This window comes from Festucalex cinctus, chromosome 9 (assembly GCF_051991245.1).
Source record: "Festucalex cinctus isolate MCC-2025b chromosome 9, RoL_Fcin_1.0, whole genome shotgun sequence".
Taxonomy (NCBI): Eukaryota; Metazoa; Chordata; class Actinopteri; order Syngnathiformes; family Syngnathidae; genus Festucalex; species Festucalex cinctus.
In genome coordinates this window covers 19,105,608-19,129,317 of record NC_135419.1, presented here as the reverse complement: position 1 = coordinate 19,129,317, position 23,710 = coordinate 19,105,608, and the positions used below count along the sequence as shown (strand labels likewise).

The window sequence follows — 23,710 nt, the reverse complement described above, 5'->3', positions numbered from 1 at the left end:
CTTCAAATGTTGGGAGTAAATGTAAAACGTAATGCACAGATATCTGAAAATCCACTCAAGTGCAGTAACTAAGTATTTGTACTTACTTCCCATCACTGCTTCTTGATAGACCTGATCTCTCATCACACACGTACTCCTTAGCCGTGAACCCCCCCCCCCCCCCCCCCCCCAACCGCCCTACCCCACCCAGCCCGCCAACCACCTCCACCCCAACACTTAATTGCCCATGTAATGAGCTGCAGTGAATGGGATTACTTGTGCGGAGGCACTTGAGGACCTTGTGCATCGGGGGGGGGGCACCTCCTGCAGACCCTCATCTCCAGGGAATACATTTTGGATTTTGTTTTCTATGATGCATTTTGGGGGTGTGAGGTGTGTGTGTGTGTGTGTGTGTGTGGGGGGGGGGGGGGGGGGGGGGAGTACAAAAACCTCCTCATCTCCTGGCCGCATCTGTGGTCGCCGCATTAGGCCCTCCACATCCTCTCGTCCATCCCGGCCTCCCGCCTCCGTCACTCACACCCCCAGTCAGCCTTTTGTTTCCCTAATTATTCATTACAGCGAGGTGGCCCCCCCGCTTTGAAACCTGTGGAGGTGGATGAGGCTTGGCGCTGACCCACGATGCAACCGCAACGTCCTGGAAGCCTGAAACCAACATGTCGCTTTTGTGAAGGGACACCTGTTATTTCTCCATCCTTCAACGCGCATTAACAACTCGGGAGGGGGGACTTCACCACCGCACAACGCGTGTGCATGCAAAAGGTCATTTCCTTCTTGTCGAAGCACGAATCTTATTTAGCAACTTGAAACTTGGCAAGCAGCGGAATCACGTGCGTTCTCCTAGCCAATCAGTGAAAATATGATTATGACAAACAGGGATATCAAATATAATGCACAGGGAACCAATTTGGATTTTCATGGCGGTGGCAAAAAGTGGATGACACAAGCGCAGAGAAGCAAAAGGATTAAAAACATTAAACATTAAAAGTCCTCAAATTATTAAAACTAAGGGAAGAAACATGGAGAAAAGGCTACATGACAGCAGGTCAATCGATACAAACAAATTGACAAAACAACGAGGCGCACCTGGAGTAGTAGGAAGGAGCTGATTGGTTGACACAAGGGAGAAGGCTGACGACAACAGGTGGGGAGGAAAAAAAAAAAAAAAAACGAGTGAAGAAATGAAGGACACATTCAGAAATCCACTCCAAGCATGCAATGGTTCACTCTGACTGTTTGGAAACTCACTGCGTTGCTCAAATTTGCTGTTTCGGAAATTCAGGGCGCACCAAAAATGGAGTGCAGTACAAGTCGCTCTAACACAGTGCATCGGGCAGTAGGAGATGGAACATTACTAGCAAGATGTTGAGAGAGTTGTGGCCTGACGAGGAATATAAACGTCGTCGGTCACTATTCGTGTACCGTGGATAATTCTCATGTCGGTAAGTTATGAACTTTTTTTTTTCTTTTTCTTCTTCCTTTTTCGGAAGTTTAGTGGCGCTAGGTCTGGGCCTTTTCTTAATGGTGGTGTTGGTGGTTGTTAGGCTGTCTAATGTTGTTGTTAGCTAGCTGTGTGAGCTAGTGAGTTAGTGATGACTGAGATGAGTTGTAAACATAACACAAGTAGTAGTCTGGCTAATGTTGTTAGATAGCTGTGTGGGCTAGCGAGTTAATTCCTACTGAGGTGAGTTGTAAACATAACACAAGTAGTAGTCTGGCTAATGTTAGCTAGCTCTGTGGGCTAGCGAGTTAATTACTACTGAGGTGAGTTGTAAACATAAGTTGTAGTCTGGCCAACAGAGTAATTGGCGCGTTAGGAAATTATAAGCACATACGCCCGCTCAGTGTAGTGCACAGACTTAAGAGTGTATTTTACGAATGCAACCGAAAAAAGTTAAACAGGAGATGACATGACCAAATGAAACGGAATCAAAACAAAGTGTAAAGAAACAACAAACAAAACAAAAAACAGAATGACAGAACCTCTATTTGTCGCAAGAGTTACGTCTGAGAAAATACTATAACAGATCAGGAAAATGGAGATGCCATACAAAACACTGATTTTCCAAAGTTTAGCTTTTTTTCCCCCCCTGACACATCTGCTGATGATCTTTCGTGGCTCAGTGGCTGGGAATAGGGAAAGATTTTTTCTCAGTTATTCGCACAAATAAAGTCATGATTTTCACAGTTTCATTGTTCCTCTATGTCCCTTGTTTGCGTCTTGTTTGCGCATTAGGTTTTTGTTTCACTCCTTGTGTCTACCAATCAGCTCTTTCCAACGACTTCAACTATTTCAGATTATATTTCCCTTTGAAATGAAGGGAAATGCTATTAAACTGTTACCGGCCCCCAACAAAAATTATGATGTATTTTTTAATTCTAAAATAGCCAGCTGGGTATTGTAGTAAGAAAAAAATGAACAAAACATTGATGCTAGTTTTGTGAGCCTGGCTATGGTGTTTTGCTAACCTGGTAATAGCCAGATGGCTATGCCTCTCCACAGTAATTTTGTCGGGAAAAGGCGGGACATTCTGTACAATAATTCGAGCTGATTGGACGATGCGACATTCTACACATTTGTTTTAACCAATCACGGCCACGGGTGAAAATTTCATATTTGTTCTTGTCGAAGGGTGGAAAAGCACGAACATCTTACCAGCTAGAAATGCACGAAGCGCCTCTTTCTGTTTAACAAGGAAACGGTGAGTAATTCTGCGAGAACAGAATTAATTGTAGTCCATGCTAGGTTTGTTTATTACCCCGGGTTTTCACTGGATGCGGTTGCGGTGCGGTTGCGGTGCGGTCCGGCGACGCAAGCAATTAGATTCCATTCATTCGAATGGTGCAGTTTACACCGCTTGCGGGTGCGTTGCGTGTCGACTGCGGAAGGCCTGCGGCGTGCCGCAAGCCTTCCGCAAGGATAGCCTATTTTCTATTTTTGCCGGACGCCGCAGCGGTAGGCCTCCGGCAAATGGCAAGCTAGCACAAAACACATCGAGCGGGACAGGAAGACCGAGGCAGTTTCAAAATAAATTTCCGGTTAGCTTTCAGAATAAAACACTCGCCAGCTCCTATTTCGCAAGTTTTTCAGCAAAACGTGACGTGGGCGTCGCCGGGCCATGTGCTCATTCACGGTTTAGACACCAGCGAACATGGACGAGGAGAGGGTTATATTGGAGGTGGAAAACCACAAAATAATATATGACACGGCACATCCTTTTTATAAGGACTCTAATGTATTGTGAGTTTGATGTTCGCGATTGCTTGTTGTGCCCGTCTCGCTTGCCGTACTGAGCGGCAGCCGGACGCGGAAGACAGAAATAAAGAGTGGACCCGCACTGACCCGACTCTCGTTATTAATATACTTTACAAGGACAACCAAAAAAAGGATGCTGCATGTTATCTCATAGCAGAAGAAGAAGAAAATGTTAAATCAAAAGAAGTCCACCTCTCGTTGTGAAATGCCACATGATCGCGCGCGCGCGCGGTCCCGCGAGACACGTTGGGAAGTGGGCGGCGACGGAGCTGCCGGACCGCAGCTGTGCGGAGCCGGTGTGGATTGACAAAAAAATTGACCCGTCCGGAGCACGCAGTCAAGACGCACCGCACCGCAACCGCACCGCAACAGCATCCAGTGAAAACCCGGGGTTAGCCACTACGTCAGCGCTGGCTTCCTGGTTTTGTCAGTTGCATATCCCGCCCCAAAACACAATGTCGCTCTGTGATTGGTCCAAATCACTAGTGGTTCGGCAACGGCGGTTATCTGCGGGAGCGGTACAAGATGTATTCTCCGGAGTTTGTGAACTCACAAATACCGCGAGAATTCATATTGTAAGAGCAAGGTTAGTGTTTTGCACTGTGAGTTAGCATTAAGCTCGCAAACTTTCCACCGTCAATTGCGCGCTTGTTTTAAATTCACAATATGCAATTTTCTTGGTTTGGTTTTGTACTAATCTAGCTTGAAGCTTCTACTTTTTTTTTTTAATTGCTGACGATCTATGAAATTGCTTCTAAATGTGAAGTTCACTGCCACAATACAGCTCTTGTATCTCAGATTTATTTTTTATTTTTTTGCTTTCAAGTCAAAGCAAAAATTTGAGTGAGGGCATCTCAACAAATGCGATTGCACTGTATCTTTTTAATGCTGCGCCTGAGACACACAGAGCATCTACTTAGCGGGCTCTGCAAATGTTTACGTTTCAAGTTTCCGGCTGCGTTGAACGCTGCGGTAATGCGCGTATGTAAAGTGTGAGGGAGGCCTCTCCATGGTGCCCAGGGCCGCTTCTCTTCTCACGCTGTTTTTAGTCAAATATTAGCCCCCGCAGGCCTGTGCGGGTGCGGCTGACAAATAAGAGAGCTGTTGTACCCCCTTCTCTCACTGGGCTGAGGGTTAATGATCCCAGTTTCGGGGGGTTAAAGCCCGCCAATCGGCCTTTTCTCCCGCACCCCAGCAGATGTTGCCGGGACTTTAATGTGGTTATCAAATCGGAGTGCCCTCTGAGCCCCCGGGAGCTCATTGTGTGCCGGCGCATTCCGGGGCTTTGCCGTGGTGACGAGGCATCCTAGGGGCCAAGCTGGCCTCCCGCTGGCTCCTCAGCGCAGCCCCCTCTGAGCTGACAGCACCCCCCTCCCCCCACCTCCTCCTTTTTCTGGCCCTGAAGCTGTCCCCTCCGTGTCATAAAGTCATCCTTCAGCGGACCCTCGCAACGTCACGCTGGGATCGCAAATGGAGACGCACACTCTCACTACTGGACCACTCTCACTTTTGGTGGCCAGTGCTTCTTAAACTCGGGTTTGGGGGTCCAACCGCGGTACTGTATATGAAAACCTGTTAAAAGATCAGACATGTCATTACAAATACCTTTGCTGTGAATTAATACATAAATAAATAATTTAGCATTATAGCATTTAAAAGGTCTAAAATGATGGGGACATATCATACAGGAAATCTAACGACCAGAAATGAATAAGGTCCTTTTTTACGTATTTTTTTTAAACCACAATTTTTATAAAAAGAAAGAGTGGGAATGCCAATGTGGAGTAAACATTTTTGATTGGCGAGTACGTTCAAGCGTATTGAAATACGTTTGAATGTACTTGTAGGCTAAATGCTTCAAACATAGCATATTTTCCCATAATGCAGGGTACTCACAAGTTTGTTTGTTTGTTTGTTTGTTTGTTTGTTAATGAGAATTTCGTTTTGGGGTACTCACAAGTATGTTTGAACATGTTTGTGAGTACATTCAGGCATATTTAAATACGTTTGAACGTACTCACAAATATGTTTGAACGCACTCGCCAGTCAAAAATGTTTTCTCCACATTAGCAGTTCCATGTTTCCTTGTATTATTGGAGGAATAAAGGCATATTTTTTGAGTATGAAGATGTCTTCATTCAGAATAGAAGGTGTAATTTTAAAGGAATAAAATATTTTTTCAGTTCTCCCGTTACACTTGCTAACCTAACACTTGCCTATATTGTCATTTTTAACGTACTGTGACCAAATCAATTAGAAAAATACCAATGTGCTTGCTGATGATTGTGCTTTTTTTTTTCTTTTTTTTTAAATGTTCCAACATGACGTATGCTTTTAGGCTAATCGTGTTAAACTTTGACTTCAATATGAAAATGACTTGGAAAATATGACTTTATTCTCGCTAGATTATGTTCTGTGACTTCAAACTTTATCTCATAACATTAAAAATGTTTTCTCTCAAACAGATTACTTTAATTTCATGAACTAATCTAATAATTCAATTTTTAAGACTTCAATGGCATTCAGAGGTACGCATATTAGCTATGTTGTTTAATTGATGGTATGATGGGGGGTGATTGTAAAAGTGTCATCTTGTAAGGGTTGACTGGATCCAAAAAGTTCAACTCATTAGCTGCCAGTGACGGCTAAAGACGTCAAAGGCCAAACCGATGCAAAGAATTAATTCATTTCACTCAACTCTTATGACTTTGTTTTGCCATAAAAAAAAATTCACATCTGTCCAAAACCGAGGTTAATGTATCAAAGAATCGATAAGCTTGTCCACATGTTACCCACCACAAGCAATCACACACGTGTGCAGCACGTCACGACTCCTTTTTCAACTGTGATGTCTGCTAAGGTGTCGGAGACGAGCCTCCAGGTGAACCTGTGCTTTCTATGTACACACATGCGTGCGTACATACATACACACAGAGAGAGACTGGGTGAATGGAAGCAGCTGTGGGATTGTTTGTACACAGATGCGTGCATGCTTGATGATAATTGCCTCGCAGCTGCACTCACCAGTCGGAACTGGGAGCTTTTTTTTTCTCTCTATTTAACCCCTCTCGTTAGCTCAGGGCAAGAATGTGGGAAACGGCAGTCATCTAGTAACTCAATTAAGGACCAACCGGCCACCCCTCACCCCCCCAAAACCACTTAATGACCATGCTTGTGCTACCTTACACCTTTTTGCCAACAGGGAGATGAGAGTGTCCGTATTAAAGCATGTGACCCCTGCAACCTCGTTCCGGGCCTGGGGGGGCCTCAAGTGTTGAACCTGTGTCATAACTGGATGGATTTTGGGAGTGTCAAGTGTTGTACACACCAAACGATAATCAGCCATAAATAGGCATTTTACTACCCCATATGATTAAATGTAATTATCATTCATGTTGATATATATATATTTTTTTTTAAATTGAATTTAAAGCTATCCATCCAAAGTCAGCAAATGTCCAATCGTCGGATGTTTAAATGATTATCCGAACTGATTATCCTGTGGTTTGTGTTGTTTACAAGTGAGTATTCCTTCCCGAACTGCCCAGAAAATGTTCAAGGTCTAACATCGTTAATTGGGGTTGATGATCGTGAAGCGGGGTACAGGCATACAGATCAGATCAGTCCCATTTTGATTGTTGTTTTTCACTTCATGGTCCAATTTATCAAGACAGTTTGCTGGAGCTCAATAAGAGTGAACAATCCTCAGAGATCTGTTCAGAAAATGGTCCGGGTAGAAAATTGTCAGTAAAGGTACACACAAGCAGATAATCAGGTCCAATTTGAGCATTTCCCCCCTTCTGTTTTATACCAGCAGATTCCAATTGGTGATTATCCCAAGAGATTATCCTGTGGTGTTGGGTGTGTAAAGACCGATTTTTCACATGACTGATAACAAATATCAGTAATCGTTAAATGGCATATACACATACCAACAATCGGGCCAAATTAGAGCATTTTACACTCCCTATGATCAAATCAAACAGAGACCTGTTAGTTTCTAAAATTTTGTCCGAAGTGATTATCTCATGGTGTGGGCTGTGTTGGATGTGATTATGGCAAAAAAAAAAAAAAAATCATAATACGGTCGATTGGTCAACAAATCATCGAGACGAGTGCGCAACAATCATGCTAACAGTTAGCCTAGTTTCTACTATTCTTTCTCGATGTCTTGTGTCATGCTGCCTCTCACAGGTCAGTCCTGGTACTACAGTAGATATGTGTTGCGCTTTTGTTTTTCATCTCCTGTACACCACACACACACCTCATTTTAGAAACCAATTAAGATATAAAAAATCAGTGGAGTGGAATAAGTGAATAATTGCTGTTGTGAGCAGTTGCCATTTCTCATAGCGCGCACAAGATGGATGGCTGACAGTCACACAGAAATAAGAGCACTTTTCCCAGTTTATTTGATTACAGTTTTAAAATAGCAACGGATAAAGAAGGATGAGATGGATTGCTGAAATGTGCACTAATGAATCAGAATTGTGCGGGAATGATGACGGGCAACAATCAAGGTGCTCAATTAAGTGTGTAACGCTGCGGACGTCAATTACACGACTGATTGATGAGGCCAAATGATCCGACTCATTTTCTCCAAGCGGCGTGAAAAACGGAAAGGAAATTTTGTTGATGAATGGTTTGAATGTGCAGCCGGAACCAATCGCTTATGTGCATTTTTTTTTTTTTTTTAAGTGAGAGTGTAGGAGAAACATTTGGGAATTCATATTTTAAAGAAACTGAGATAAAATTGCAAAACAAAATATAGCTAACGGTTTTAAAACGCATTGTGTAAAAGCAGTTAATGTATCAGCTGAGTTGTATTTTTTTTCTTTCTTTCCATTGAAGGCCGTGATGTTCCTGTGGCCCAGTAACAAAAGCCGAAACAATGTTTGAAGAGCGCCTTGAGAGCAGTTTGGACTAAAGCTTTGGGCTTTTTTTTTTTTTTTTTTTTTTATTATTCCGCGCATGTTGTCAATGTGTAGTGGGGATAATTGAAGCGATCCACCACGATGGGATCTATTTATACGGAGTATAATTCCCTCTGTATCCAGGCATTATCATGGTGTCAGTACAAGCACAAAGACACAATAAGGTCAATATAATGAAACTCCAAAACAATATGGTGGTGTTCGACCCAGAAAAAAGAAAAAAAAGGAACTGAGCCGGCCCAGATTGTTTGCTGGGCTTTTATTCAGCACTTTGCAAAATGAGTGTCATCATCATGTAATAAGTACGTAGTTAAAATTCAAGTGATTTTTTTTTTTTTTTTTAAGGACATAAAAGAACTTTTTAAAAAATAAACAACCGCTTAGATGACTGATTCAAATACATTTTTTATATTTGGAATAAATGTTTTATAGATTCAGTTTCACGCCAAAAAACTTTAGTCTGTTGACTTTGACGTAATAAGACTCGAAAGGCTTAGTTACTATGTTATTACCGTGTAATAACATGCATTTACGCTACCTCTGAAATATAGCCTGTTGAGTAAAACATACATTTCAAATGAGAAAAAAAGTCAAATTGAACAATTAATTTTAGACAATTTAGACCACTGAACACAGCAATACTCTAAATAATGCTTAGTTACTATTGTTACTTACGAATAATCTACATTTATGCCATCTCTAAATATTTTTAAGTTCAAAATGGAACTCTTAGAAGACTTTGTAACACTTAGAGATGTTGATTTGTATTTTACCTCAGCACAACTCCAAATAAAGCGTTACATATATTAAAATTACATATATTTAGTATTTACACCACCCTTTCAATATAGGATGTTGATTTTAATAGACGTTAGATAGAATAGACTCAAAATGCTCACGTACTTTCATATCCCTTCCAAAAGTTTATTTGGATTTTATTAAAATTAATTAAACCTTCATTACTGTGTTATTACAATTCACTAAAAGCAACCCTCATAGTAGATGGTCTCAAATGGTTTGTGAATTTAGACTCTTAATTATTCCTTAATTCTTATTTTCGGTTCATCTCAACAAGCATCCGTGGCAAAGCAGAAAAAATTTACATCAGTTGATCGTCTCTTTTTCCCTCCCATTAACGATTTGACAAACAGCCCTTTTATAACAGGCCCATATCATTCTGCTTGACTTTGCCCCTCCGAGGCTGAATTCAGTTATTGATTGCCTGTTCAGTTTCACTTGGAAAAGGTTGATAAAAGGAGGTTTTCACTTTCTCAATTCGATGTGACAGCTCCCTAACAAGAAGAATGGCCCGAGCCCCATTCACAGGCAAATCAAGCTAATCCAGCGTGCCCCTGCGCTCTCAATGGAGAAGTCACAGTCCTTCCCGGCCCATTCCATCACTAGACGCCCCCCACCACCCCCATCCCCATCTCAACCCCGCACCCCCTGCCCCTTCACAAGCCTTCAAAGTTAGCCCAACTCCTCCGAGAGACAACATTGCTCTTTGTGAGCGCCTCTCCCTCGCCAACAAATGGGTAAATAGCTCCGAAAACGTGTACCGAGTTAGAGCGGAAACAAAAACACGGGTGCATAATCAGTTTGCTTTCGCTGTAATCTGCTTCCACTTCTGTTTGTTTTCCACCTGTTGCTTTTGCAGGCCCATTTGCAAGCAGTTTTTAAATGATAGGAAATGACATTCAAGTGTAAAAATGTCAGTAGAATGGATGAAAATAAAAGCAAGAAACTATTTATATTAACTCATTGACTGCCAGCCATTTTCACAGAAGCAATCCCCCTTTTTACTGGATTTTGACTGATTTTGCAAGGCCCACAGAATATTGTGTTCTATTGCTATAAAAACATGAAACCTATCAAAAGAAAGATTAAAGTATGTTCTTTCATTAAGAAAAAAAGTATATTTCTATCTTTTTCCGTTTTGCAGCAATTAGCATTTGAATATAGTTAAGTGTCATCATTATTCACAAATCTATTTAGGATTGTGAGTAATTGAGCTTTTTTTCAACATGGCCCTGGTTGATCTCTTATACTCTGCTGCCAACTGATGGCCGTTTGAGTAATAACTACCATTTCTTCAACTGTTCCTTGCAGCTGAGAGGCTGCTTCAAAGCCTTCTGTATGCTCTAGCATAAAAAAAAAAAACATATTAAAAAAAACATATAAATACGTCTTTGGCACACTTAAAACATTTAAAATAGAACGTTTTTGTACGATTTTGGGAGCAAATGAGTTAAATGATTAAAGCGTAAGCTAAAGAGATATTACTATAAAACCAATTAACAGTAATAAACACAGTTCGACATTTACTGATTTTTATTTTTATTTTTTTTTGGGGGGGGGGGTCTATAAACTGTTATTCACTAAAAAAAAATAAAAAAAACTCAACCATTTGCTGGTTTTGTGAGTTACACATATAACCTTTATTAACTATAAAGATATATGTTTTATTTTTAAATGCCTTAATATAAGCATAAAAATCTATGATGTATAAAAACCAGAAAATATGAATATTTTAATATATTTAGATTGTTGAATGATGTAAATACCCCACAATTTAATAATTAAAAAAATATATATCATAAATTTTTCTCATTAAAAAACATCACAAAAATTTGTTGTATTTTATTGGGTGGGAAGGTTGAAACGGATTAATTGTATTTCCATTATTTCAATGGGTAAAGCTCATTTAAGTGTTTTCACACTCTCAATGTGGTCTCAGACCAAATTTAAACTTTCAAGGCACCACTGTATTATGATTGTTGTTGTTATGATAGCGTGACCAATTGTTGCTAGACAGAGTTCACAGGGCTCAGTCATAATTGTTACATAATGTAACTGTCATCGACCAATAAAAAGTTGGCAGTCACACCCATGAGACTATTTTAGTAGCCCACAGACGACAAAATCACTGCAAAAAGAGCACTTTATGAATTATTAGATAGTTAGTATACTTTATATGTTAATTGAGTACAAATGTATACTGTGAAGAAGGAAAATCCAATTGGCTATTTGTATCATCACTAATAATAAATTGTTGTAAAAGTGCTTAGGTTGCATGAGTCATGCATGCTTTAGCTAATCCCGTGTCAGTAAAAAACAGGTGTTTAAGTGTCTACATGAGTCACCGTGGGCGTGCGTGGCAGCATTCACAATGAACTTAGTCATTCCATTTCAATAAATATCATTCCACATTTTTCACAGTGTTTACATTTTTCACCAAAAATGATTCAATCCCAATCAATAGCATTCCACATTTTTCAATAATATTCTATATCATTCTGCATCTTTCAATATCATTCCATATTTTTCACCAAATTCCTACCATATCAGTCAATATAATTCAATAGCATTTCCTATCTTTCAAGACAATTCCACAGTCTTCAATATCATTCCACATTTTTCACTGGTGCACATTTTTCACCAAAATCATTCAATATCAATATTATTCCACATTTTTCAGTATTATTCCACATCTTTCAATACCATTACACACATTTTAATATTGGCCAATATCATTCCACATTTTTCACCAGTAGGTTCCCACATTTTCCACCAAAACATTCCGTAACATTCAAATCTTTCAATATTATTTCCAAATTTTCACCAAAACAGCCACACATTTGTCACTGAAATCATTCCATATCATTCAATATCATTTACATCTTTCAATATTATTCCAAATTTTTTACCAACACGTTCACACATTTTTCACCAAAATCATTCAATATCTATCGATATCATACCACATCTTTCAATACCATTCCACATCATTTCATATGTGACAATAATGATTCCTACCAAATCAATCAGCATAACTCAATAGCTTTCCCTATCTTTCAATAAAATTCCACATCATACCATATTATTCCACATTTTTCAATATCAGTCCACTTTTTTCACTGTTGCACATTTTTCACCAAAATCATTCCACATTTGTCATTATTATTCCACATCTTTCGATACCATTACAAATATTTTAATATCAGTCCACATTTTTTACCAATACGCTCCCACATTTTTCACCAAAATCATTCCATATTAATCAATATCATTCCACATCTTTCAATATTATTCCAAATTTTTCACCATAATCATGCCATATTATTCAATATCTATCAATATCATTCACATCTTTCAATATTATTCCAAATTTTTCATCAACATGTTCACACCTTTTTCCACCAAAATAATTCCATCTAATTCAATATCATACCACATCTTTACATACCACTCCACATCATTTCATATGTGACAATAGTAATTATTGTTAACACTTCCACACTGGCAATTTTTGAAAAAACGTGTGGCTCAATTATTGTTTGATTAATTGTAGGGTTTGGTGGTAAGAGGCCATTTAACGATTGAATTGACTTTGTCTGGGGTTAGTCTGTGTTGACTAGTTAACAATGAACTCAAACTCAAACGCCGGTGTCCGACATCTGAGGCAATGTGGACAATTCCACTTATCTTGAATGCAGTGCCCAAATTGGTTTCATTAGGCGAGTTTTTTGTTTTTGTCAACAACATAAACAACCTCTTTGTGGCACCTTTTTTTCCCCCCCACATAAAGAACTTTTACAAGGTGTCGTCCGTCGAGGTCTCATTCGCGTCTGACTTTGCGCGTCTTTTGTCGCCGGCGTCTTTCAGGTGAAAGAAAAGCGAGGGAGATTAACATGACTTTTCTTTATCTGCCGCATACAGTCCTCCAAACCATAAAACCCGTCCCAAAAGCTAGTCGGGCCCCCGCTCTGAATGCACACTTGTTCCTGCTCTCAATTCAGCTTTCAGCCCCCTCTAAGGAGACAAGGCCCAATCACAATATTGTCAAGGCTCTGTTGGTTTTCTGGTTCAAATCCTTGTTCACGCTGTTTGCTGAGTACTCATCTGCTGTGACAGCCTTCAGACAAACACCGAGCGGTGAAAGAGGTCTCCCACAAACCAGATCTTTCCTGCTGGGCAGTGGCTAAAACGCTCCTTTCTCTCCCCCATCAAGTGGAACCCGGCCTATTGAGCCGGGCCCTGGGATCCCTCCATTGAGGTGGGCTACGGGCCAGCGCTTTGCCCCCTCCTCGCCCGGGGCCACCCTCGTTCTCCAAGGGACACCTGTAGCCCTCGAGTCCCATCGTGGGAACCATCCCCGCGGGCCCTCGCATGCACCTGAGCTCCGTCGGGGAGTCAAAAGGATGCCAGCGAAACCCGGCCGGTCGGCTCTTAGAACTTTGTTTACTGGCAAGCGCTCACACAGATTGAAGCTTGAAGGGGATTAAAGTCGGCAGCGGCGAATGCGACCATGTTCGCTGTGACTAGTTTGGGTGTTCCATATTGTACTTTTTTTTTTTTTTCTTTTTTTTTTCAGACCCATGCCAGTACATGCATTCACCAATACCGAATGCTGATACCACTCTAGTACTTTTGATGCATAAAAATTGAATGAATGATCATAATGACAGGTAGAGATACAGAGCCCAGTCTTTTAAACATGTTTTTGGATGTTTTAATGAGCCACCGTGTAAAACAACATAACAAAATATAGGTGCTTACATTGCATTTTCTTTTTTCTCTTTTTAAACTCCTTGCATGCCAACACAACAGCGAAAAAAAAATCAAAACAGTGTGGGTCTTGATTAACATTTTATTGTTTTTATAAATATTTTTTTTTCAAAAATGTAATGTATTAATTTATCCCTTTATTTTTTTATTCTATATTATATTTTTATTTATTTTCTTTCTAAATATATTTTACAAAGTTTTTTTGTATTTGTGTATCCCTTTTATTTTTGTTTAAATGTTTTATATTTTGTATTTGAATTATTTTATGTTAATTTTCTTCACTTACATTTTTACAATTTATTTATTTTTGTCAGTAAGGTCAGCTGAGGTTACAAGACCTTAGCGGAGTAGCGGAGGACGTGGCAAGTAATTTTAAAACCGGTACCGTATATCTCGTTAAAAGTTTATGGTTACTTTTTACTGACCTGAAGTACATTTCTGAGTCTGTACTATTACAATTTTCAGGAGAAGAGTTGAATCAGTACTTCCACTTTTAGTATTTGTTTACCAAAATACTGTACTTTCTTTCATGTTGTATATTCCAGCATTTTTCTTTAATTTAATGCCTGTTCTCTTTTTTCTTTTTTTTCTTTGTCCATATACCCTCAAAAACGACATTCCTTTCGACTGCATTTCCAATATTCAGTCCAACATCAATCAGAAGATATACAAACAACTTCAGTATATTGAAGTCTTGCATAGAAAACCTGTTCAGACGAAATTTAGCATGACCAAAGAGCCAAACGGGACAGAAAAAAACAAAACAATACAAATCTGTACTTTTAAGTCGAGAATGTGCAGTTGGCCTTCTTGGGGCATGCAAAGCTCACATCGCCGTGCAGCCGAGTTCTCTCTCGGGGCTTATACCCGCGCCCCCTTCTCACAATCTCCATGGCACGCTGCGAAAAAATGGCATCAATTAATCAACATTCATGGACCGTTTACTCGAGCTCCCCTTTGTGCGCGGCGGCAGGGTCGAATCCAGACAGAGAGCAGGCTGTTCTGCGGCAGCGCAGACTGCGTCACTCCAGCCTTTGTGCGAGAAAGCCATCAACTGGTGTTTCAGGGAAGTCCCCCCCCCCACCTCCAGCCTCTTCCTCTCGTGCCCTCTCAGTACTCGGGGCAGGAAGCGAGACCATCCATGATCCATCTATCCTTCCTCTCTCCCAGTCCAATTGACATCCATGTATGAAGAAGACATCTGTGTCCATATTTGAGCGCATTTTGCTGCAAATGATCCCAACGCTTGTCAATGTGCCTGACACTTGGCCCGCATAATAACCTGCCAATTCTTTGACGCGCAGAAGAAGCGCCTTTAATTGCCGCCTGCGTTTCGAGTCCCCAACCTCCCACCCCCCCAATCGCACAATCAATTACGGCGGAGATGCCGTTTCCCCCCACGTCGCGATGTTTGCCCCAATTTACTGCACTTTTCATGCACTTGTGCGACTGCGGCTCGCCCTTTTCACAGCATGCAAATTTTGCCACATTTGGCTTGAAATGGCGCGTAATTGCCCATATTGAAATCGACACCTTTTCGACGAGAAGGTTCCTGCCAGTTAGTTCTCATTAAACATTAAAAAAAAAAATTGCAATTGCATCGCGCCGCAGCACAACTGCCATCTGTATCATCTTGTGTTAAAAGCAAGGAAATTGGGGATGAAATGGATGTAGACCCGCACCCCTCCAGGGGGGGAAGAAAAAAAAAAAAAGGGAATTGACTCAAAAATTGCATTTGGAAATGTTAAAGGTAAATTCCACTTTAAACTTGAAGCCATTTTATGTTATGTCACAAAAATGTAGAAATGATTAATTGTGGGAAGCATTCCCACATATGTTATTGTGATTTTTATTCTCCACACTTTTTTTAACCACGTAACAACTGCCACATAATGCTTCCAATTTACATTGTTCAAATTTCAACTAGCTTCAAAAGTTCATGCCTCCCGGGGTATATATCGTCTAATGCCACATTACTTACAGTATTCGCACAATTTAACATTTAATATAAACTTTTCTCCATTCGTTTTCAATGGGACAGTCAGCGATCTTTTTCTAAGTATCACTTTCCACATCCACTTCCATACATATAACTTATCATATCATCATTACCATGTGTCTGATACTGCTCGGTGGCACAGTTGGTAAAGCGCATTGTTCAGTAACCAGGAGTTTATAATTTCATAATTTATCTCTCAATTTACTTCATAAGCATTCCACATGCATTCAAATCATAGCATTCACCTATTAGCATTCAGATTTCAGCATTCCCGCGCAATTTCTCCAGAAATTGCACTTAGTCGAGTTTAGGAAATAATATTCCCACTTGCGTTTGGGATATTTCAAGTATATTTTCGAAAACGCAACATTTTTCCCAATGGTTGCAGGATGTACTTTGGTCCTGATTTTCTTCAGCTGGAATTGAACCCTTAGTCAAAATGGAGGAGGGAATTACAAGCAGTTCCGAATGCAAGTCAGCGTTGGCACAAAAAAAACCCTTCAGGTTTCTTTGAGAAAAAAAAAATGTAATGATGGGAAGAGCCTACTAGAACTTCTGAACTCTATTTGGGGTTAACCAGAGACACGTTAAATGAAGGCAGGTGTGTGCTGACTCCTCTTCAACGCACATTTGAATGTGATTGGTTAATTGTGCAATCATGTTTTTTGTCACCTATTGCAAAGGTTTTTATTTTTTTTATTTTTTTATGTATCACAAAAACTTGCCATTTGAACAGGGGTGTGTAGACTTTTTTTCTGAGGCTGTCTCTTTAGAAGTGGCTATTACACTACTATACTATTAGTGTTGTGAACTTCTACAACTATTAACGACATTCACTTCAAATCCTCCTCCTCGGCTTTCATTTTTTAAGGGAAAATTAGGGGGGGAAAAAACGAGAGCTGTCAAATGATTACATTTTTTAATCGGATTAATAACATCTTAGAATTTTAATTAGTCACGATTAATCGCTTAGTTAAAAACGTTTAGATTGCTTCATTTAAAAGTGAATTAACACCTGTTATGTGTTAATTCTTTCAACATTTAATGTTATGAGGACGTCTTCAAAAAATTTTTTATCCACTACACATGCTTAGTTAATTACTTGCATTATTTAAAATGGGGAAAAAATGACCCCAATATTTTGACATGAGCAAATATCCTGAATGTCATATACAAACATTAAAATGTTTTACTTGAATGCATGTAGTTATGTTTATTGCTTAAACACAACATGTGCTACCTTTTTAACGTAGCCATCCGCTGTCAAGAGAAAGGATCATCTGTTGTCGAAATGAATAGTGTGAATAATCTTATTTTCTTTTTAATTAGTTGACACTAACTTTTTTTCACGATATCGTGAGGAGGTTGGCTGTAGAAAAAAGTCACAATATTGTAAAAAAAAATTGAGCTCATACTAAAAAAGAAAACAATATGGTGCTTTTGTAGATAACAGTAATGTTTATAAATATTTAATGCACACACATATTGAGTTCCTCCACATATTGACTCGGTTTACAAACATATTACGTTCTCCTTCATCTGACCATTAGCATGGATCTGAAACACAGAAGGGCCAAAACACGCCTTGTGAAAATTAAACTGCACTAAAAAAAAACTAGCCACCAGAGGGTGCTAGAACTGCACAAATGGAAATCTACCTGATTTTTTAAACAGATGTGCTGCTTTTAACATTGTGACATGATGATGACGGTATATTGTGGCAGTTTTAATATCATGATGTAAGGTGTTCATGACACATTTTTGTCATCATGTCACTTCTGATCTGTGGTCATCATTCAGCTCGTTGCCAGCTGGAAATATCATGTTGCCTATTGCTTACAAAATATGGACGGATCCTCAAAGTAAAACAGAAAAAGAAAACAACCTGTAAGTGTCCATCACAGCAGCACAAGAGATATCTGGTGATGGTTTGACCTCCCAAGTATCTAGAAATGTTGCTTCAATTCCAAATTGTGTCACTTTTGAAGCATTGGACTTTTATTTTATTATTATTTTTTTTCAATAATGGTGTCTGCTGTGTGTAGGGATGTAACGATAAGGGCAATATCGTGATATTATGATATTAAAACTGCCACAATATCGTCGTCGTCATGTTCACAAAATTTAAAAGGCTAAGAAAAAAAGGCACGTTGAAAAGCACCCTCTAGTGGCTAGTTTATTAGTGAAATTTAATTTTCATTAGGGATGTTTTGGCCTTCTATGTTTAAAATTATGCTAATTGTCAGATGAAGGGGAACGTAATTTGCTTGTGAAGTGATCAATGTGTGTAAGTGCCTCAATATTGTTATTAGAGATTGTATGTGGTTTATATGCATTGCTGTTATGTACAAACACAATATTGTGCTTCTTTTTTTTTAGTATGAGCTCTTTTTTTTTTTTTTTTTTTTACAATATTGTGACCTTTTTAAAATATCCCCCCCCCCCACCCCCCACACACACACACACACACAATATCGTGATAATTATCGTATCGTGAACGTCATACCGTGATAATATTGTATCGTGATGTTTGGATATCATTACATGCCTAGCTGTGTGGTTAAATAAAAAAGCATTGTAGTATTTGTAGCCCAATTAGTAGGAAGGTCATGTACGGCACATTAAAAAAAACTGAATAGTGTCAACCTTGACATGCAATCGCCACCAAAGTGTTCTCCGCTCCTTTTTACACCGCAGTGTTCGACATCAGAGTGAAAGAAAGCAAAAAAATCGTCTGAAGTGGCGGCCCGAGCCCACTCCAGACAATACCTTACAAGATACTGTTTAAATTCATATCCGCTCTTCCTTTCTTCCACGGGGGGACACCTCAACAAACCGCTGGCCCGCCGATACACAATTAGAAGTGATGCGGCAGTTAAGGCGACAAGCGACTCTGTTGAACAAGACTGTCTTTGACCCTCCGCCATTGAATACATAGAAAAGCCCCCAATAAGAGTAAGACACTGGGCCCGAGTGAAAAGGGAGCCCGGGGACGATTTGAAGCTAAGTAGTTAAAGACCTTTATGGAGTATAACGCCATTATCCCCCGCTGAATAAAAATAGGATTTAGTGTTTTTTCCACTTAATTTCAATCAAAAGAGTCCCCACCTTACATATTGCACTGCTAATGTAATGGAGCGAGCGCCACAAAAAAGGCCTTTGTGGCTCTGACACCTCCTATAGTCGGACCGTGTTGTCCCGCCGGCAAAAGGAGAGAAAAGAGTTTTGTTTTTTTTTCTTCCCGCCGTTGCTATCGACAAGCACATTCTAATTGATGCCGCCGCATTCCTCCACTGGACGCATTCAGTGAATAACGAGCCTCGGGACTCAATGCCCGTGAATCGGTCCCCCGGCCAAGCAAAGCAGTTAAAGCCTTTCGGGGCACCCCCTCGAGTCTCCCCCACAACGCCGAGGCAAGCCAGCGAGCAGCACCCTCCCCTTCCCGAAAAAAACAAAACAAAAAAAACCTTCTCTTAGCTTTAGCGCCCATTAAAGCATGACCATTGTGCGGGGGGATGCGGCCCACAAAGGCTGTCAATCTCTCCGGGTGCGCCGAAAAAGCTTGGACTCACACAGACTGGAGTGACGGACCAACCCCCCCGACCACCACCACCACCTTCACCCCATCGTACCCCTGAAAATCCTCTCCCAGTAAAACTTCTCAGCTAACTACACCCCCCCACCACCACAACCCACTCTCTCCCTCGCTCGTTCTCTCGCTCTCTCCAGGCCCGGGCGATGCACAAAGCATCAATCTGTCTTGAGCCTCAGCACCCTTGGCCCTTTGTCCCATCTGCAGGTGCCTCTGAAAGCGCCCACGGTCGCCCCGGCCTCCGCGCACGCCACGCCTAGACCGCGGACAGGAACTGCTGACAAAGGCCCAGTGTGGGAATGAGGGATGCGTGCGGGGCGGGAAAGGGGGAGGCGGGGGTCGGTGGTGGGGGTGGTGGGCTCCTCTAAGACAGATGGCTGGGGAAGTCTCCCAAGTCTTCCACAGAGGCTGTCAGTTTAAATTCACGAGGACGACGGAGACACACGAGGGGAGAGCCAGAGAGGGAATGCCCGGCAAAAAAAAAAAAAAACAGCGTGCACTTTAAATCAACACTTGAGGGCCCCGTTTGGTGTTTTTTGATGGGGTGGACATATTTTGAAAATCAAAAAGTGTGACGCTATATAATATACAATAAAATGTCACCAAATTTCATCGTCGTCGTCGTCTGGTGCGTCCCAAAGATGGCCGACATGCGGCTCAATCGCTAATGCTAAATGCTATCTTAGTTGTTTCGCCGTGCTGTTTACCTCGCACCGGTCACGCACTTATAACTAGGGATGCACGATATCGGTGGCCGATACTTATCGGCAATTATCGACCAATTTGACGTCAAACAAATAAACCAGATAATAAAGAAATCCGCCCATAATAATAGACATGCCACGTTGGTCTGATCTGGTTGTGGCTCACGTTGTGCTCAACCCCTCCCTCTCCTATGGTAGCGTATTATATTTGTGATGTCATAATGCGTGGGCCCCCGCGTGTTTACAGAAGATGCAACATGGCAACATGACATGGCATGTTTTGTTTTGGCAAACTCAAAATGAGTTACCGGTTGTCTTTGAAGCAGAGATATCAATAAAATTCAGCTTCATGGTGCTTTACACAATGTTTAAATGCATTTGTCCATGTTAGACTTCTAGTAGGACTCCAAGTATATTTGTATTCATATTCAAGTTAATTTCACAAACAATTATTGGCTTACTTATTGGTTATCGGCACTTTTTAAATAATTGGTTTATCGGTATTGGTTGAAAATAGCATTATCATGCATCCCTAATTGTAACATTGGGAATATACCACTAGAAAGCTCAGCTTGCATTGTCTGACCAGCGACTGGTAACCACAGTGGATAGTAGGGCTACATTTCCCATGATTCTTAGATGCAAAAGCAGGAAGTAGTGCTGTAGTTCCGGACAACACCTGCTTCGCAAGTCCGTCCTGCTACCAATTAGAGGTGAATGCAAATGTGAATTTGGAAGTAAAAAGGAATTAAAAAAATGTTATGGATAATTTGTATGAATCGCAACGACAACTAAGCAATTGACATACACATGGTAAAAAAAATCGGCACGCCGGGATGTGACTTACGTGAATTGGGACAAGACAATGAGGTTGCCGAAACCCACCGGGATGTGACACCCTAGCCTCAAAATGAGACTGTCCCAGCCAAACGGGGACATCCCCTCACCCGATATTTGACAAACTTCTATTCTTTACGTTCTTTTTGGAGTTGATTCAATATGCAAAGCGTTGCTGATTTGCTGCTGTCGGGCAGAAACCTCGAATGTTCAAATGGGTCAATTTCACGCCCCCCCTTCCCACAAATCCGTACTATTACTTTGTCCTTATGTTCATCTGTTATTGCGTGGAAATAAAAAAATAATTGGTCTCCAGTTGTGTGAGCCTCTCAAGTATTGCAATACCATTAGTGATGCAGTACTAAGCAATTGTAAGTCAATTGTTTAAGGAGTTAATATGTCAAGATGCAAGAAGCTATTGTAGTGTCTGCAGGTTGACAGCACTTACCTGAAGGGAAGGAGCTGGAAGAGGTGGTGACCAGGATGCAGAGGGTCTGCCCTTGTCTGGTTAAATGATTTTTCTTTGTCCATTGCCGTTGTTCTATTTTTTGTAGTGGCACCAAACTGGACTGAGTGAGTTGAGGTGCACTCGTTCGTTTGGACGGAGAAGAGCAGCGGACTGAGGACGCATCCTTGGGGAGCCCCAGTGCTGATGGTGCATGTTGATGATGTTGTCCCCCACCCCAGGGATAGAATCTGAACCAACAGCACATTATCTGACACAAAAGAACTGCAAATTGTTGAAAACAGCTTAGAATAAATCTCGTAACTCTCTTGAATGTTTGAACTCCCTGACAAGTGTTTTGAAATTCCCCTTCGACCCTCACTCTGACGGAGCCGTGCGATATTATGTCACCTCAAGATTGCAAGTCTGGATGATTCTCTTATATTTATTTTTTTTTATTTTTTTTTTTTATTTTTTTTAAAGACATTAAAGGGTAGACGAGGTTAGACACATTTGAGTAAGACTGTTTTGTTAAAAATTTATAACTGTAATGCTTCAGTGCAAAAAGAATGGTCACCGTCAAATGTAAATGCATACAAATTCATTTGTGGTATATGTAATACCAACTCGAAAATGTTGTTTGGTAACTCAAGTAACATGCTTTTTGTTTTTTGTTTTTGTTTTTTAATTTCCTAAAGAATAGTTGTTTAAATTTTCCAAAAAGGTGCTTATTTATCATTCAAATAAAAACATTTTTGGCCAAGTAGGGCAAATTGGTGTTTTTATTATTATTATTATTATTATTATTAATTATTATCATCATTATTATTATTATTAAGCCATTTAGGGTACTGGGCACATGGTACAAGGCAATGTATAACAGCGCATAGTTTATTATAAATTTAAGATTTTAATGTTGGAAATTTGAGCAAACAACTGTATTTTGTGTTTAACTGTATATTGTGCTTATCCCACACACCATGCAGCAATCCGAGGAACACCACGCAAATAAGTGTACATTTAGTGCCTGTGGCTGTGCAACCTTTCTTTCTTGTGGTCGATTTCTCCTCCACACAACAGGTTGTCGCTGTGTCATCCGTGTTACTAGACCGCCACCTTGTGGAATGAGATTTGAATTGCAGCAATCTGTTGCATATTTCACAGGACAGCTGACGACCGTCACCATCCAGACGTACGCGGTTCTCAGGTTAGGAACGTCACGCAATGAAACGTCGTCACGCAACATAGAAGCACGCTCAGTTTGGGTTTATCATTTGTTTGATATTTAATGGCTGGAAGTGATTTTCATTCTATTTTTTATTATTAAAAAAAAGAAAGTAGATCGTCTGAATCATTCATATATCCATCCATCCATTCATTTTCTTGACCGCTTATTCCTCACAAGGGTCGCGGGGGGTGCTGGCGCCTATCTCAGCTGGCTCTGGGCAGTAGGCGGGGGACACCCTGGACTGGTTGCCAGCCAATCGCAGATCATTCATATGACCAGCTCAAATTCAACGTTTCTTCAATAGACACTAGATGGTAGCAGAGGCCAACATTTATTTCTCGTGTTGACGGACTGTGATTTTGTAGACAACCCCAGAACGCTGGCAAGCCTCCTCCATTTTGTATTGGTATCTTTTGCATAAATAATCATAAAGTGAATTTGAGATGAACTGGATGAAGCGTGAATTCTGGTCTTGCACCTGCAAGGGACTGATCCCTGCCTTGATTTGCACAATTCTGCGAGTAATTGTAGTCCAAAAAATCAAAATCAAAATTGTAACTATCTATAGATGCCACACGGTGGCGGCAAAGAACAGGAGGAAGGAATAAAGAAATTAGCATCAAACGGAATTCCGGACTCAGGATATTAAAAGATAAAATAAAATTCAATAATAAATCATTCTAAAAAAAAAAAGTGTGCACACTTGTCCAACCACGTTTATTTATTTGTTTTTTTTACTTAGCCTCTCAAAAAGATGTTTTTTTTCACTTGAGTTGTATAGGTTATAAGACAAGTTTTGAAATGATTTTTCTGTCTCAGCTTGGAAAACTGGAATTAAATTCCTTCCATGATCCCCGCCAGTTAGGAAACTATGATAGTGGAGGCCCGGAACTAGTATCCCACACTGATTTGGAGTCCACAGGTCACATGACCTGGAAGCTCTTGAGCTCAGATGCTAATTTTTACATATAAAAATTCATAGAAAAAATTGAAAGACGTAAAATCGGAAAACAAGAAGCGTATCTCATGCGGGAGGCTATAAACCCACACTGATTTTGAGAAAATAGGTCACATTACCTGGTGGAAGCTATCAAGCTAATATACATAGCAACCATAGAACGTGAATGCACACAAATACCAAGTGAATCGT

The 23,710-nt window shown here is 40.4% G+C and overlaps 1 long non-coding RNA gene across 1 annotated transcript; it reads left to right on the top strand.

Moving 5' to 3' along the window:
* Nucleotides 1–1,171: 1,171 nt before the first annotated feature.
* LOC144025869 (uncharacterized) lies at nt 1,172–22,105 on the top strand. Its single transcript, XR_013284976.1, has 2 exons — nt 1,172–1,439; nt 21,442–22,105. It is a non-coding gene; the product is annotated as an uncharacterized LOC144025869 (long non-coding RNA).
* Nucleotides 22,106–23,710: the final 1,605 nt, after the last annotated feature.